This window comes from Zea mays, chromosome 8, assembly GCF_902167145.1.
Source record: "Zea mays cultivar B73 chromosome 8, Zm-B73-REFERENCE-NAM-5.0, whole genome shotgun sequence".
Classification (NCBI taxonomy): domain Eukaryota; kingdom Viridiplantae; phylum Streptophyta; class Magnoliopsida; order Poales; family Poaceae; genus Zea; species Zea mays.
Window position 1 is genome coordinate 135,539,686 of NC_050103.1, and position 14,792 is coordinate 135,554,477.

Consider the following 14,792-nt stretch of genomic DNA (forward strand, 5'->3'; position numbering starts at 1 on the left):
TGGACTATTGGGCCATATTACCGCGCCAGCCCAACTAGGAAACCCAGGCACTGACATATGGGGCGGCTCACGGGGGAAGACCCGTGTCTCTTGCGTGCGGGCCCAGGATGACAGACGTCTCTCCTAGCTCAAATCCGATGGAGATTGCGGCCGCAACCAGGCAACGAACTCTCGCGACCCCGCGCGACACGCGGGTTTCTCGCCGGGTTGTTGCGGTCCCCGGGTATAAAACTAAGCCTACCCTCGACCAACTCCGTCAAGCCTCATCAGAAAGGAGAGCCACCTCGTGAAGATACCGTAGAGCATCGGGCAGGGATCGATCGTGTGCAGACCGTGGGTCACCGTCGTCCGGCGTCTGCAACGTCGTTGTGTGGACATACGATCGTCTGTGGTCTTCACAAGTTCACCTAGATGGTCCTCGTCGACATCCCGTGCAAGAACCATGGCTGGATTGACCGGTTGCTCGCCGTGGGACAAATCCCGCCGTGGTGCCTCGGGTCGCCGTGGACTAGGGTGTCTATGCCTTCTAGGCCGGTAAGTATCTACCCATGTGATTCGATTTTGTCCCACAGTTCGTTGCGCCTAGTGGTGTGTGGGAGGTGTCGCTGGAGTGCCATACGGGCGGGGTTCCGGCGAAGATCCACCATTGTGAGCCTTGCGTCGTCGGTCAGAGTGACGGGGGGAAGAAGATGGGTTCGGCATCGTAGATCATGTAACCGACGGTCGTGATTAGGCCAGGGCATGACTTTTCGCGAAATCAGATGTGGACCATGGATCTGGAATCTGACGGGTGAAAGTCGACTATGGGTGTTGTTAAATCCGATCCACAGTTTCTTCATCTAACGGCTATGGGGAGAATAGGGTGTCACGAACCGTGGACTGTGGATACTTGATCCAACGGACGTAGTGCAATGATGGGACCTGGGAGGCCCGATCTAATCCACACCGTTGGTGTGTGATCCTGCGGCCGAGAATCATCCAAACCCTTTCACTAGTTCGTTTTACACATGAACCCTCCGGGAATTTAGGAACTAACCCGCCATCCAGTTTGACTGTTCTCCGAGTCTAAGAAATTTTGCGCAGAACCCCCTGCACTTCTCTGTAATAGTGCGCCCAGTCCAAGGAGTTAAGAAATCAGATAAATAGATTTAGAAAGTGATTTTTAGTGTTAAAATAATTCCAGAAACTTATTTAGTTCATAGAAAATCCATCCTAGCTCCAAATTAAATCATTCCAGTTCCTATAATTTTGTAAGATTATGGTTTATTATCTAGTACCACTGATTCGACATGAAAGCCACTTTAAAATTTATTTCTTAAGTAATCTTATATCAAATACATAAAATCTTCGGAAATTCATAACTCCTCCATTTTAATTCCGATTTGACTCGTTTAAGTTGCATTAGTTCCGTATAAATATGTTCTACGTAGTAAAAACATTTATTATACCATGTCTCATTATTTTATAATTAGATTTCTATTTAACCTATGTTGATTACTCTTGTTAATCTGTTTATCATTATAATCTACTAGAAGATGATCTATGGTCAATTCTTAACTTAGATTAAAGTTGAGATAATTATTTAGAGAATAACTGCTCATATGATTTATATTAACCAATTTATAATATAGTTTAACATTTTAATCACATAAATCCTCTATAAAATCATAACTCCTTACTAGTAACTCCGATCGTAGTAGTTCTCGAGCCCGCGATTCCGTAGCTTCGCGTAGGTCATTATTATTCAGTTTGTACTTATGCTTGGTGTGATGTTAATTTTATCTATACCATGTCTGCTTGTATTGCTACGAGTAGCAGTGAGGTTGCGAGTCATCTGAAGATCATCCTGGTACCTGGAATCTCAAGTCCCAGGCAAGTTGTGCCCTTGATCACTTCTTTTTACCCAGCCATGTTATGATTAATCATAATGATCTGCATAGGTTAATTTTGATGGGACCCAATAGGTTACCCTAGTTTGATTATCTTTATACCTTGTTACCACTGAACTTTTTGGGTAGTACTTGCTAGTGCTTTATGTGGTTTTGGGTATGAAGATACATTACTCATGATTATACTTTTGTTATCCGTTGTTATTTATCGTTCATGATAAGATCATTATGTTAATTGGAACATGGAGCGACCACCCGGGAAAACAGTGCTACCACAAGGGTTTAATGGGACGCCCTTGGCTGATTAATTAGGAAAGCTAGTGGAGGACTACCTTACCCGAAAGGGGCAAGGGCAGTAGGGGAGTGGTCAGTGTAGGGAGGCCCTCGGGAGGATTTTGCTGCGATGGCGGTCCTGCAAGGGATTCCTGCATTGGAGCTTCCTATAAACTGTAGCGGGTTTTCTGAAGCTAGTGGAACTTTGTAAAGGCCTCGTAGTGTTACCCTGCCTCGCCTCCTCGGTAGAGGTGTATGGGAAGTCGCGATCCCTTGGCAGATGGGTAACATGACTTGTGGGTAAAGATGCGCAACCTCTGCAGAGTGTAAAACTGGTATACTAGCCGTGCTCACGGTCATGAGCAGCTCGGACCCTCACATGATTAAATTATGGAACTTAAACTCAATTTGTCATATGCATTGCATCGCAGGTGATGTTGTTACTTTTGTTCTACTGCTTAATTGGGTTGGTATTTACTTATACTTAGTAATTGCTAATAAAATTTTGACCAACTTTAAAAGCAATGCTCAGCTCTAACCATCCTCTTTGGTAAGCCTTACACTTCACGTGAGCTCCCACCTTTGGCGAGTTCATGCACATTATTCCCCACAACTTGTTGAGCGATGAACGTATGTGAGCTCACTCTTGCTGTCTCACACCCCCCCATAGGTCAAGAACAGGTACCGCAGGATGAGGCGCGTGGAGGATGCTGCGATGTGTTCGTGAGAGGTCTAGGTCGTCGTCTCCCAGTCAACTTTGGGTTGCTGGACCGTTGTCTCCTTATAATGTAATTATTTATTTTGTATAGAACTCCTATTATATAGTAAAGATGTGACATTCGATCCTGTGCCATGATTCATCATATGTGTGAGACTTGGTCCCAGCACACCTGGTGATTATGTTCGCGCCCGGGTTTTGGATCCCTAAAATCCGGGTGTGACATTTGCCGGACCCGGTCCCCTGGCGACGGGGTCCGAGGGCTCGATGCCTCCCTCCGATGGGATTCCGTTACAAGATCGTTCCCGCTGGTCTCGGAAATGTCCTAGGGTACCTCGGGAGCGCAGCCCGAGCCTTGGTTATGTATCGAACGTACCCCTGGTCATCCCTCGCTCGGTGTCTGAGGCGACTGTGAACCCTTCGGGGGCCAGCCTTCGAACCCCTGATCAGTAATGGGCGCGGAGCCCGAGTAGCCTGAGGCGACCATGGAACCCTTCGGGGGGCTGGCCTTCGAACCCCTGACCAGTAGTGGGTGTCGGGCCCACGCGATCTGAGGCGGCTGTTGAACCCTTCGGAGGGCCAGCCTTCGAACCCCTGATCAGTAGTGGGGGGCTCGGAGCCCGGTTCCTTCGCGGAGAAGGATCCCTTTCGGGGTATCCCCCTTCCCCGGTCCCTGTTGCAAGAGATAGAGAAAGAGCAAAACGGAAAAGGATACGAAATCGGACGACGTGGCGTACCTTTTCTGACGCGGTTATTACGGCGAAGGTGAAGCGTCGCGTGCTCCTCCCGTCAGAGGCGCCGCCTGTCCCGCTGCGGAGTTAATGCGACGGGGCGAGTGGTTGGCGGGGTGGCCGTTGCGCGCGTGCGATCCGTTCGAGGAACGGGTCACGGGTGCACCGTCTCCACGCCGTGAGAGGAGGCTCTCTTGCTGTCCCAGGATGGGACGTGAGCCTGGCTGACGACGTGACTGCTACGCCCGCCCGCCTGCCACCGCTATTACTGCCGGCCCTCTTTCGGTCGCTTTGACCGACGCGCCAGGCTGGCGCTGTTGGGTCGCCTCGAGTCGCGGCATTGGCTCCGCAACTGAAGAGGCGCGATGGTGGCACAAGTGGCGGTGCGGTTGCTTTCATGCAGCAACTGGCGCGCCGGTTGCTCGACGCGTGGGCCTGGGTTCCCAAGCTGGCGTGTCAGAAGTTGGAGAAGCGCGCCCATTTGGCGCGGTTGCATGCCGCCTGCATGGCTGCCCGCCCCTTCTGCCCGTTGGTCTGGGCGAAAATGGGGGGTCGCTTGTAACCGCTGGACGGTCGTGCGCACCACGCGCGGCGGTTTGGCTTCTTCTGCTCTGAGCCGGCTTGCATGACATGCGGGACCCAGCCCCCGAGTCGCAGGGGAGGGCCTTGGAGCATGTTGGAGAAGACTCAGCCCGTGGCGCCTGGGGGCACACGTAGGGAGAGTTGCCTTTAAAAGGAGGGAGACTCCTTTCGGGAGGCAACCATGTCTTCTTCCTCCCTTAAGCGTCGTGTCTTCCCATCTTCCAAGCCCCCGGATGGGGGGTATCCGCCGCCTTTCCGCCTCCTCGTTGGAGGAACGCAACTCCATGGGAGTTGGTACCTCTCAGCCATCGTTTGGCTTCAAGGATTTTCATCACGCAGCCCGGTCGCACCCCTTCACCGGCGGTCACCCGAGATGGCGACCTCCGGCTTGATGGTGGGGGAAAGCGAGCCGGGCTGCGGCCTCCGCCCCTCCCTCAGCCTCAAGGATTTTCATCACCAAGGCTGGGGAGGGGAGAGTGCCGAGTTGGGGTCGGCCCCTGCGTGGGCGGTGGCCCGCTCCTTCACTCAGTGATGGTGGGAGAAGCGGGTATTGCCCGTGGCGCCCGGCAGCTGCATCGTGCCCGGTCTTCAGCCGCGAGTGGCTTCGGGGCCGCTCGCGGCGCCGGCGTCCGCCACGGCAGCTGGAAGAGGTTCTTCCGCCGGCGCGGCGGCCGGGACCGGCCACGGGCCGACCTCCGACTTCTCGGCCTTCTGCCCGTCCTTGCCTCACAAGTTTTGGCATGGGCGGGGGCCTCCTGGCAGCGACATCGACCCTGAGGTCAGTGCTGCCGCTGTTCGGCCCCCGGGAGCAGAAGTCGTCGTTGTCGCCGCTGCCGGAGCGGGTGACGGCGCGCCGTTCCTCGGCCTTCCGTTGCTCCGCAGGCCTTCCCCCTCGGAGTGGGGTCGTTCGTGCCTGCGGAGGGGGAACCGGAGTTCCGTTCGTAATGGCACTTCGAATGCCAGTGTTTTTTGTTCATTGTGGCTATCGGGGCCTGAACATGTATGTAATTTCGGCACGGAGCCGTGTTTTTTCCTCATTTTCGAGCACTAAGTCTCGCATGTTGATTATCTGAACCGCTTTACCAAGCATGAGTCGCCCCGTGTCAAGGTGACGGGTGAGGTATCCGTATCCCGGAGGCGTAGGAATCCCTCGGCCCGTTCGACCTTGTTGTCTGGGGTTCCTCTAGCTTAGTTAAAGAGACCCCTCGGCCGCCCTTCGGTGGACCGAGGCCAGGGGTAGCGATATCAGTATGAACAGAGGCGGAGTTGGCTCGAGAATGGGAACCTGGTTGGCCGGAGCCTAGTCGTGTTGTCCGTCAGCGGAGCCGACGCCGGAGTCGATCAGTCGAGACCTCGGGTCGGGCTGGCGCCCTTGGAAGCCGGTTGACCGAGGCCCCAGGGGTAACCGGTCGAGCCGCCTGCTCGGGCCGGATTCCCGGAGGAGTCCCTGGGCCGCGTCGCCGCCCGAGGCTGGGTCGGGCTTTGCTGAAGACGTCGTCGATGCCGAGGGTGCTACGGCTCCCTTCAGCGTGAAGACCCGAGCCTGCAGGATCAGATCATCTTGTAGCGTGTGCTTTCAGCGGCCGCCGAGGCCAGAAAAAACACACCCTCGCCACGTTTGCGAAGCTGCGCCTTTTTTCCTCTTGTTTCGAGCATCTGGACTCTGTCGGTAACAGGGATGTTTGTGTGAGCGAGAGTTGCTTTTCGTGGAAGGGACGATTGAGGTATCCGTATCCCAGAGGCGTGGGAATCCCTCGGCTCGGTCGGCCTTGCCGCTTACGCGTACTTTCACCCGTCCATGAGGCCCTGTCGCCGACTTAGTCGAGAAAGCTTGAAGGACTGCTTCGGCAGGAGAGCTTCCGAACGTGAAGACTTGTTCGGTCCACGGAGTCGCTTTATCCGAGCGCAAGTTACTTATCGCAGAAGGTGATGAGTGAGGTATCCGTATCCCGGAGGCGTAGGAGTCCCTCGGCTCGGTCAGCCTTGGCTGCTTACGTGTACTCCGTCGTTTCCAGGATCCGCTTTCCGAAGCAGTCAAGAAGCACGAAAGAAATCCTGCTAAAAAGAGATCCTTTTTCGAGGAAAAATTCGACGCAGAGGGGGTCTCCCCCCTTTTAGCCCCCGAGGGAGGGTCGGGCTTTGCCGAGGCTAGGTCGACCCTTCCTTGACGACTAAACTTTGCGTAGGCGCGAGGTATATGAACAACTTGAAAACATCTTAAGGGTAGAAGCGACGTAGCTGTTTGATGTTCCAAGCGTTGCCGTAGATCTCGCCTTGATGGTTGGCCAGCTTGTATGTTCCGGGCTTCAGAACTTTGGCGATGACGAATGGCCCTTCCCAGGGGGGCGTGAGCTTGTGCCTCCCTCGGGCGTCTTGCCGCAGCCGAAGCACCAGATCGCCCACCTGGAGTTCTCGGGACCGGACCCCTCGGGCGTGGTAGCGTCGCAGGGACTGTTGGTACCGCGCCGAGTGTAGTAAGGCCCTGTCCCGAGCTTCCTCCAGCTGGTCCAGCGATTCCTCTCGGCTAGCTTGGTTGCTTTGTTCGGTGTAGGCCCTCGCCCTCGGGGAGCCGTATTCCAGGTCAGTGGGCAAGATAGCTTCAGCCCCGTAGACCAGGAAAAACGGCGTGAAGCCCGTGGCACGACTCGGCGTCGTCCTTAGGCTCCAGACCACCGAGGGGAGTTCCTTCATCCATCGCTTGCCGAATTTGTTGAGGTCGTTGTAGATCCGAGGCTTGAGCCCTTGTAGAATCATGCCGTTGGCACGCTCTACTTGCCCATTCGACATGGGATGAGCCACGGCGGCCCAGTCCACCCGGATATGGTGATCCTCGCAAAAATCCAAGAATTTTTTGCCGGTGAACTGGGTGCCGTTGTCGGTGACGATGGAGTTCGGGACCCCGAAGCGATGGATGATGTTGGTGAAGAACGCCACCGCCTGCTCGGACCTGATGCTGTTCAGAGGTCGGGCCTCGATCCACTTGGAGAATTTGTCGATGGCGACCAGCAGGTGCGTGTAGCCCCCGGGCGCCTTCTGCAAGGGACCGACGAGGTCCAGACCCCATACAGCGAAGGGCCAAGTGACGGGTATTGTCTGCAGAGCCTGAGCGGGCAGGTGCGTCCGCTTCGCATAGAATTGGCACCCTTCGCAGGTGCGGACAATTCTAGTGGCGTCAGCCACCGCCGTTGGCCAGTAGAAGCCTTGCCGGAAAGCGTTTCCGACAAGGGCTCGGGGCGCTGCGTGGTGGCCGCAAGCCCCCGAGTGTATTTCTTGCAGCAGTTCCCGACCTTCGGCGATGGAGATGCATCGCTGGAGGATGCCCGAGGGGCTGCGATGGTAGAGCTCCTCTTCGTCGCCCAGCAAGACGAATGATTTGGCGCGTCGCGCTACCCGCCGAGCCTCGACTTGGTCGAGGGGTAGCTCTCCTCGACGGAGATATTGCAGGTACGGGGCCTGCCAATCTTGATCTGGCGTGGCCCCGCTCTGCCCTTCCTCGACGTTCAGTGCCTCACCCTCGGAGGCCGAGGGTACCTTGGGCTGTGCCGAGGGTACCTCGGGCTGTGCCGAGGGTACCTCGGGCTGAGCCGAGGGTACCTCGGGCTCGGGCGCGTCGTCGAGCTTGACGGAGGGTTGATGCAGATCCCGGGAGAAGACGTCCGGGGGGACTGTCGTTCGCCCCGAGGCTATCTTAGCCAGCTCGTCTGCGGTTTCGTTGTAGCGCCGAGCGATGTGGTTGAGCTCGAGCCCGAAGAACTTGTCTTCCAGGCGTCGAACCTCGTCGCAGTAGGCCTCCATCTTTGGGTCGCGGCAGTGGGAGTTCTTCATGACTTGGTCGATGACGAGCTGCGAATCACCGCGGGCGTCGAGGCGTCTGACCCCTAGCTCGATGGCGATCCGCAATCCGTTGACCAGAGCTTCGTACTCGGCCACATTGTTGGACGCCGGGAAATGGAGGCGCAGCACGTAGCGCAAGTGCTTTCCGAGGGGCGAGATGAAGAGCAGGCCTGCGCCGGCCCCCGTCTTCATCAGCGACCCGTCGAAAAACATGGTCCAGAGCTCCGGTTGGATCGGAGTCGTTGGCAGCTGGGTGTCGACCCATTCGGCCACGAAATCCGCCAACACCTGGGACTTGATGGCCTTCCGAGGGGCGAACGAGATCGTTTCGCCCATGATTTCCACCGCCCACTTTGCGATCCTGCCCGAGGCCTCTCGGCACTGGATGATCTCCCCCAGGGGGAAGGATGACACCACAGTTACCGGATGAGACTCGAAGTAGTGTCGCAGCTTCCGCCTTGTCAAGATCACAGCATACAGCAGCTTTTGAACTTGCGGGTAGCGGATCTTAGTCTCGGACAGCACTTCGCTGATGAAGTAGACCGGCCTCTGAACGGGCAATGCATGCCCTTCCTCTTGCCTTTCGACCACAATCGCGGCGCTAACCACCTGAGTGGTCGCGGCGACGTAGACCAAGAGGGCTTCTCCGTCCGCCGGGGGCACCAAGACAGGCGCCTTTGTAAGGAGCGCCTTCAGGTTGCCGAGGGCTTCCTCGGCCTCGGGGGTCCAAGCGAAACACTCGGCCTTCCTTAAGAGGCGGTACAGAGGCAGACCTCTTTCGCCGAGGCGTGAGATGAAGCGGCTCAGGGCCGCGAGGCATCCCATGACCCTCTGTACCCCTTTTAAGTCCTTGATGGGTCCCATGCTGGTGATGGCCGCGATCTTCTCCGGGTTGGCTTCGATGCCTCGCTCGGAGACGATGAACCCTAGGAGCATGCCTCGGGGCACCCCGAAGACACACTTCTCAGGATTAAGCTTGACTCCTTTCGCCTTGAGACACCGGAATGTCACTTCAAGGTCGGAGAGGAGGTCGGAAGCCTTCCTTGTCTTGACTACGATGTCATCGACGTAGGCCTCGACTGTGCGACCGATGTGTTCGCCGAACACATGGTTCATGCACCGCTGGTACGTCGCGCCCGCATTCCTCAAACCGAACGGCATGGTGACATAGCAGTACATGCCGAACGGCGTGATGAAAGAAGTCGCGAGCTGGTCGGACTCTTTCATCCGGATCTGGTGATACCCTGAGTAGGCATCGAGGAAGGACAGGGTTTCGCACCCAGCGTTGGAAACCACGATTTGGTCGATGCGAGGCAGAGGGTAGGGAACCTTCGGACATGCTTTGTTGAGACCAGTGTAGTCTACACACATCCGCCATTTCCCCCCTTTCTTCCTCACAAGCACAGGGTTGGCAAGCCATTCGGGATGGAATACCTCTTTGATGAACCCTGCTGCCATTAGCTTGTGGATCTCTTCGCCAATCACTCTGCGCTTCTCCTCGTCGAATCGGCGCAGAGGCTGCCTGACGGGTCGGGCTCCGGCCCGAATATCCAGCGAGTGCTCGGCGACATCCCTCGGCATGCCGGGCATGTCCAAGGGACTCCACGCAAAGACGTCGGCGTTCGCGCGGAGAAAGTCGACGAGCACTGCTTCCTATTTGGGGTCGAACCCGGAACCGATCCGGACCTGCTTGGTGGTGTCGCCACTGGGGTCGAGAGGGACGGCCTTGACCGTCTCCGCTGGTTCGAAGTTGCCGGCGTGGCGCTTCACGTCTGGCACCTCCTTGGAGAGGTTCTCCAGGTCGGCGATGAGGGCCTCGGACTCGGCGAGGGCCTCGGCGTACTCCACGCACTCCACGTCGCATTCGAACGCGTGTTTGTACGTGGGGCCGACGGTGATGACCCCGTTGGGGCCCGGCATCTTGAGCTTCAGGTAGGTGTAGTTGGGGACGACCATGAACTTCGCGTAGCATGGCCTCCCTAGCACGGCGTGGTAGGTTCCTCGGAACCCGACCACCTCGAACGTCAGGGTCTCCCTTCGGAAGTTGGAGGGTGTCCCGAAGCAGACGGGGAGGTCGAGTCGCCCGAGGGGCTGGACGCGCTTCCCAAGGATGATCCCGTGGAAGGGCGCAGCGCCTGCTTGGACGGAGGACAGATCGACGCGCAGGAGCTTGAGGGTCTCGGCGTAGATGATGTTGAGGCAGCTGCCCCCATCCATCAGGACCTTGGTGAGCCTGACATCGCCGACAACGGGGTCGACGACGAGCGGGTATTTCCCTGGGCTCGGCACATGATCGGGGTGGTCGGCCTGGTCGAAAGTGATGGGCTTGTCGGACCAGTCTAGGTAGACTGGCGCCGCCACCTTCACCGAGCAGACCTCCCGGCGCTCTTGCTTGCGGTGCCGAGCCGAGGTATTCGTCGCATGCCCTCCATAGATCATGAAGCAGTCGCGGACCTCGGGGAATTCTCCTGCTATGTGATCTTCGTTCTTGTCGTCGTCGCGGGCCCTGCCACCCTCGGCGGGTGGCCCGGCCCTGTGGAAGTGACGCCGAAGCATAACGCACTCCTCGAGGGTGTGCTTGACGGGCCCCTGATGGTAGGGGCACGACTCCTTGAGCATTTTGTCGAAGAGGTTTGCACCTCCGGGGGGCTTCCGAGGGTTCTTATACTCGGCGGCGGCGACAAGGTCCGCGTCAGCGGCGTCGCGTTTCGATTGCGACTTCTTCTTGCCTTTCTTCTTGGCGCCGCGCGGAGCAGACGCCTCGGGAGCTTCTTCCGATGGGCGGCCCTGGGGCTGCTTATCCTTTCGGAAGATAGCCTCGACCGCCTCCTGGCCAGAGGCGAACTTGGTGGCGATGTCCATCAGCTCGCTCGCCCTGGTGGGGGTTTTGCGACCCAGCTTGCTCACCAGGTCGCGGCAAGTGGTGCCGGCGAGGAACGCGCCGATGACATCCGAGTCGGTGATGTTGGGCAGCTCGGTGCGCTGCTTCGAGAATCGCCGGATGTAGTCCCGAAGCGGCTCCCCCGGCTGTTGCCGGCAGCTTCGAAGGTCCCAAGAATTCCCGGGGCGCACGTATGTGCCCTGGAAATTGCCAGCGAAGGCTTGGACCAAGTCGTCCCAGTTGGAGATCTGCCCCGGAGGCAGGTGCTCCAACCAGGCGCGAGCAGTGTCGGAGAGGAACAGGGGGAGGTTACGGATGATGAGGTTGTCGTCGTCCGTTCCACCCAGTTGGCAGGCAAGGCGGTAGTCCGCGAGCCACAGTTCCGGTCTCGTTTCCCCCGAGTACTTCGTGATAGTAGTCGGGGGTCGGAACCGGGTCGGGAATGGCGCCCGTCGGATGGCCCGACTGAAGGCCTGCGGACCGGGTGGTTCGGGCGAGGGACTCCGATCCTCCCCGCTGTTGTAGCGCCCCCCACGCCTGGGGTGGTAGCCTCGGCGCACCCTTTCGTCGAGGTGAGCCCGACGGTCGCGTCGATGGTGCTCGTTGCCGAGGTGGCCCGGGGCCGCAGGCGCGGTGTTGCGCGTGCGCCCGGTGTAGACCGAGGCTTCCCGCATGAATCGGGAAGTCGCGGCATGAGGTTCCGAGGGATAACCTTGCCTTCGGGAGGCAGTGCTCTCGGCCCGCCGGGCCGCAGCACCTTCCAGGAGATTCTTGAGTTCTCCCTGGATTCGCCGACCCTCGGTGGTTGACGGCTTCGGCATCGCGCGGATGAGCATTGCTGCGGTTGCCAGGTTCTGACCAACCCCGCTGGATGCGGGCGGCGGCCTGATCCTGACTTCGTTGGCGACGCGGTGCTGGAGACCTTGGGGCAGGTGACGTATTTCTCCGGCCAGGGGTTGGCCCACCCACGCCTGTCCGACGTCCCGACGGATCGGCTCAAGCGCTCATGTTCCCTCGTTGAGCCTGGCCTGCGCCTCGCGGACTTGCTCGAGTTGTGGGTCGTAACCCCCCGCCGGAGCGGGGACCACAGCTAGCTCCCGTGGGATGTCGGCGCGAGGCACCGGCCTAGGGAGATCACCGTCCTCCGGCATGCCAAGATGGTTGCCTTCGGAGGGATTCCCTAGCTCGATGTGGAAACATTCGCGGCTTGGGCCGCAGCTCTCGTCGCCAAGGCTGCGGCTTCCATCGGAACAGTCGGATAGGCAGTAGTCACATGCGGTCATGAAGTCCCGCACGGCACTGAGGTTGCCAAGTCCGGAGAAATCCCAAGCGATGCTGGGATCGTCATCTTCCTCGGACCCAGAGGGCCCGTAGGTCGAGACGTCCGTCAGTCGGTCCCAAGGCGACCGCATACGGAACCTCAGTGGGGTTGCACTCGCCTCAATGAGAGCGCCCGCCAAAACGAGGTCGTTTGGCGGGTTGAGGCCGAGTCGAAATGACGCAAGATGGGAGTTAGTCGGTACCTTTTTGTCGACGAGGAGCGACGTAGTCACATCGGGGACTGGTTGCACCGTCAACTCTGGTTCGAGGGCGACGTCCTGCAGGCTTTCCGCGAGCGCGCCGGCGTCGTCTTCTTGCTCGGGGTCAGCGTGCCGCGGGGGGACGGCGCTTGCCTCCGTCTTGAACGCGAGGTCGACGTCCGGCGTGCCTTCCGTCGGGGCGTCGGGGGCGTCGATTCGCTCGACGGCCGACGAAGCGCGGCCTCCCACCTGGCCTTGACGGTCCCGCCTCCTCCTTCGTTGGCGGGGGAGAGAACGGAGCGAGCCCGAATGTTGCCCTTCCACCACGCGGGGAAGACGTCGTCGATTCCGCCGCCGGCGGGCGGGTTGTCGGCCGCCATTGTCGTAGTCGCGCGGCGGTGGAAGAAGTATCATGTCGTAGCTGCCGTCGAAGGACATGAACTCAAGAGTCCCGAAACGAAGCACCGTCCCGGGCCGGAGAGGTTGCTGGAGACTGCCCATCTGGAGCTTGACGGGGAGCTGTTCGTCAGCACGCAGCAGGCCCCTACCTGGCGCGCCAACAGTCGGCGTTTCGAGACAGGGGGGTCCCTAAGCCGACGAGTGAGTGTGCTGCGTGCCCCAGCCCAGATGGGTCGAGCGCGTGGGCGAGCGCGAAGGGGGGAGAGCCGAGGTGGCCGGAGTCGAGCGTGAGAGAGGTGGAAGTCCCGCGGCCTTCGTGTTCGTCCCGCGCCCAGGTCAGGTGCGCTTGCAGTAGGGGGGTTACAAGCGTCCACGCGGGTGAGGGAAGCGAGCGGCCCCAAGAGAGCGCCTGTCCCGTCCTCGGTCCCGCGCGGCCAACCTTCTCTAAGAAGGCCCTGGTCCTCCCTTTTATAGTCGTAAGGAGAGGATCCAGGTGTACAATGGGGGGTGTAGCAGAGTGCTACGTGTCTAGCGGAGGGAGAGCTAGCGCCCTAGGTACATGCCAATGTGGCAGCCGGAGAGATCTGGGCACCCTGCTGGCGTGATGTCGTGGCTGTCGGAGGTGCGGCGGAGCCTGGCGGAGGGACAGCTGTTGGAGCGGTCGAGTCCCTGCTGACGTCGTCCTGCTTCCGTAAGAGAGCTGGGGGTCGCCGTCGTCATAGAGCTTGTGGAGCGCCATCATTGCCCCTCCGGCGGAGCTGGCCGGATGGGACGCCGGTCTTGTTCTCCGTGACCCGAGTCGATTCGGGGTAGGATGATGATGGCGCTTCCTGTTGACGTGGCGGTCCGTGCCCTAGGCAGGGCGACGTGGGGGTTCCTCCGAAGCCGAGGTTGAGTCTGCCTTCCGTTGCCGTGGCCGAGCCCGAGCCATGGGGTCGGGCGAGGCGGAAGTCGTTCGGCCGAGGCCAGGGCGGAGTCCGAGCCCTGGGGTCGGGCGAGGCGGAGTTTTGTCGTCTTCCGGGTCTTAGCCCGAGTCCGAGCCCTGGGGTCGGGCGGAGCGGAGTTCGCCGTCTTCCGGGTCTTAGCCCGAGTCCGAGCCCTGGGGTCGGGCGGAGCGGAGTTCGCCGTCTTCCGGGTCTTAGCCCGAGTCCGAGCCCTGGGGTCGGGCGGAGCGGAGTTCGCCGTCTTCCGGGTCTTAGCCCGAGTCCGAGCCCTGGGGTCGGGCGGAGCGGAGTTCGCCGTCTTCCGGGTCTTAGCCCGAGCCCGAGCCCTGGGGTCGGGCGGAGCGGAGTTCGCCGTCTTCCGGGTCTTAGCCCGAGTCCGAGCCCTGGGGTCGGGCGGAGCGGAGTTCGCCGTGGCGCCTTTGGCAAGGCCTGGCTGCCTGTCAGACTCACTCTGTCGAGTGGCACTGCAGTCGGAGTGGCGCAGGCGGCGCTGTCCTTCTGTCAGACTGGCCAGTGGAGCGGTGGAGTGACGGCGGTCACTTCGGCTCTGCCGGGGGCGCGTGTCAGGATAAAGGTGTCAGGCCACCTTTGCGTTAAATGCCCCTGCAATTTGGTCAGTCGGTGCGGCGATTTAGTCAAGGTTGCTTCTGAGCGAAGCCAAGGCCTCGGGCGAGCCGGTGATGTGTCCGCCATAAAAAGGGGGCCTCGGGCGAGACGGAAGTCTCTCGAGGTCGGCTGCCCTTGGCCGAGGCTAGGCTCGGGTGAAGCGTGATCGAGTCACTCGTGTGGACTGATCCCTGACTTAATCGTACCCATCAGGCCTTTGCAGCTTTATGCTGATGGGGGTTACCAGCTGAGAATTAGGCGTCTTGAGGGTACCCCTAATTATGGTCCCCGACAGGTCGCCAGGGGTGTCAGGGGGCGGTTCAACCGGTCATGGCTTGTCTGACCCGCATGCAGGTCAGTCTGCCAGTCAGTCTGGCAGTCAGACTGGCAGACAATCTGCTGACCTGTCAGGGGG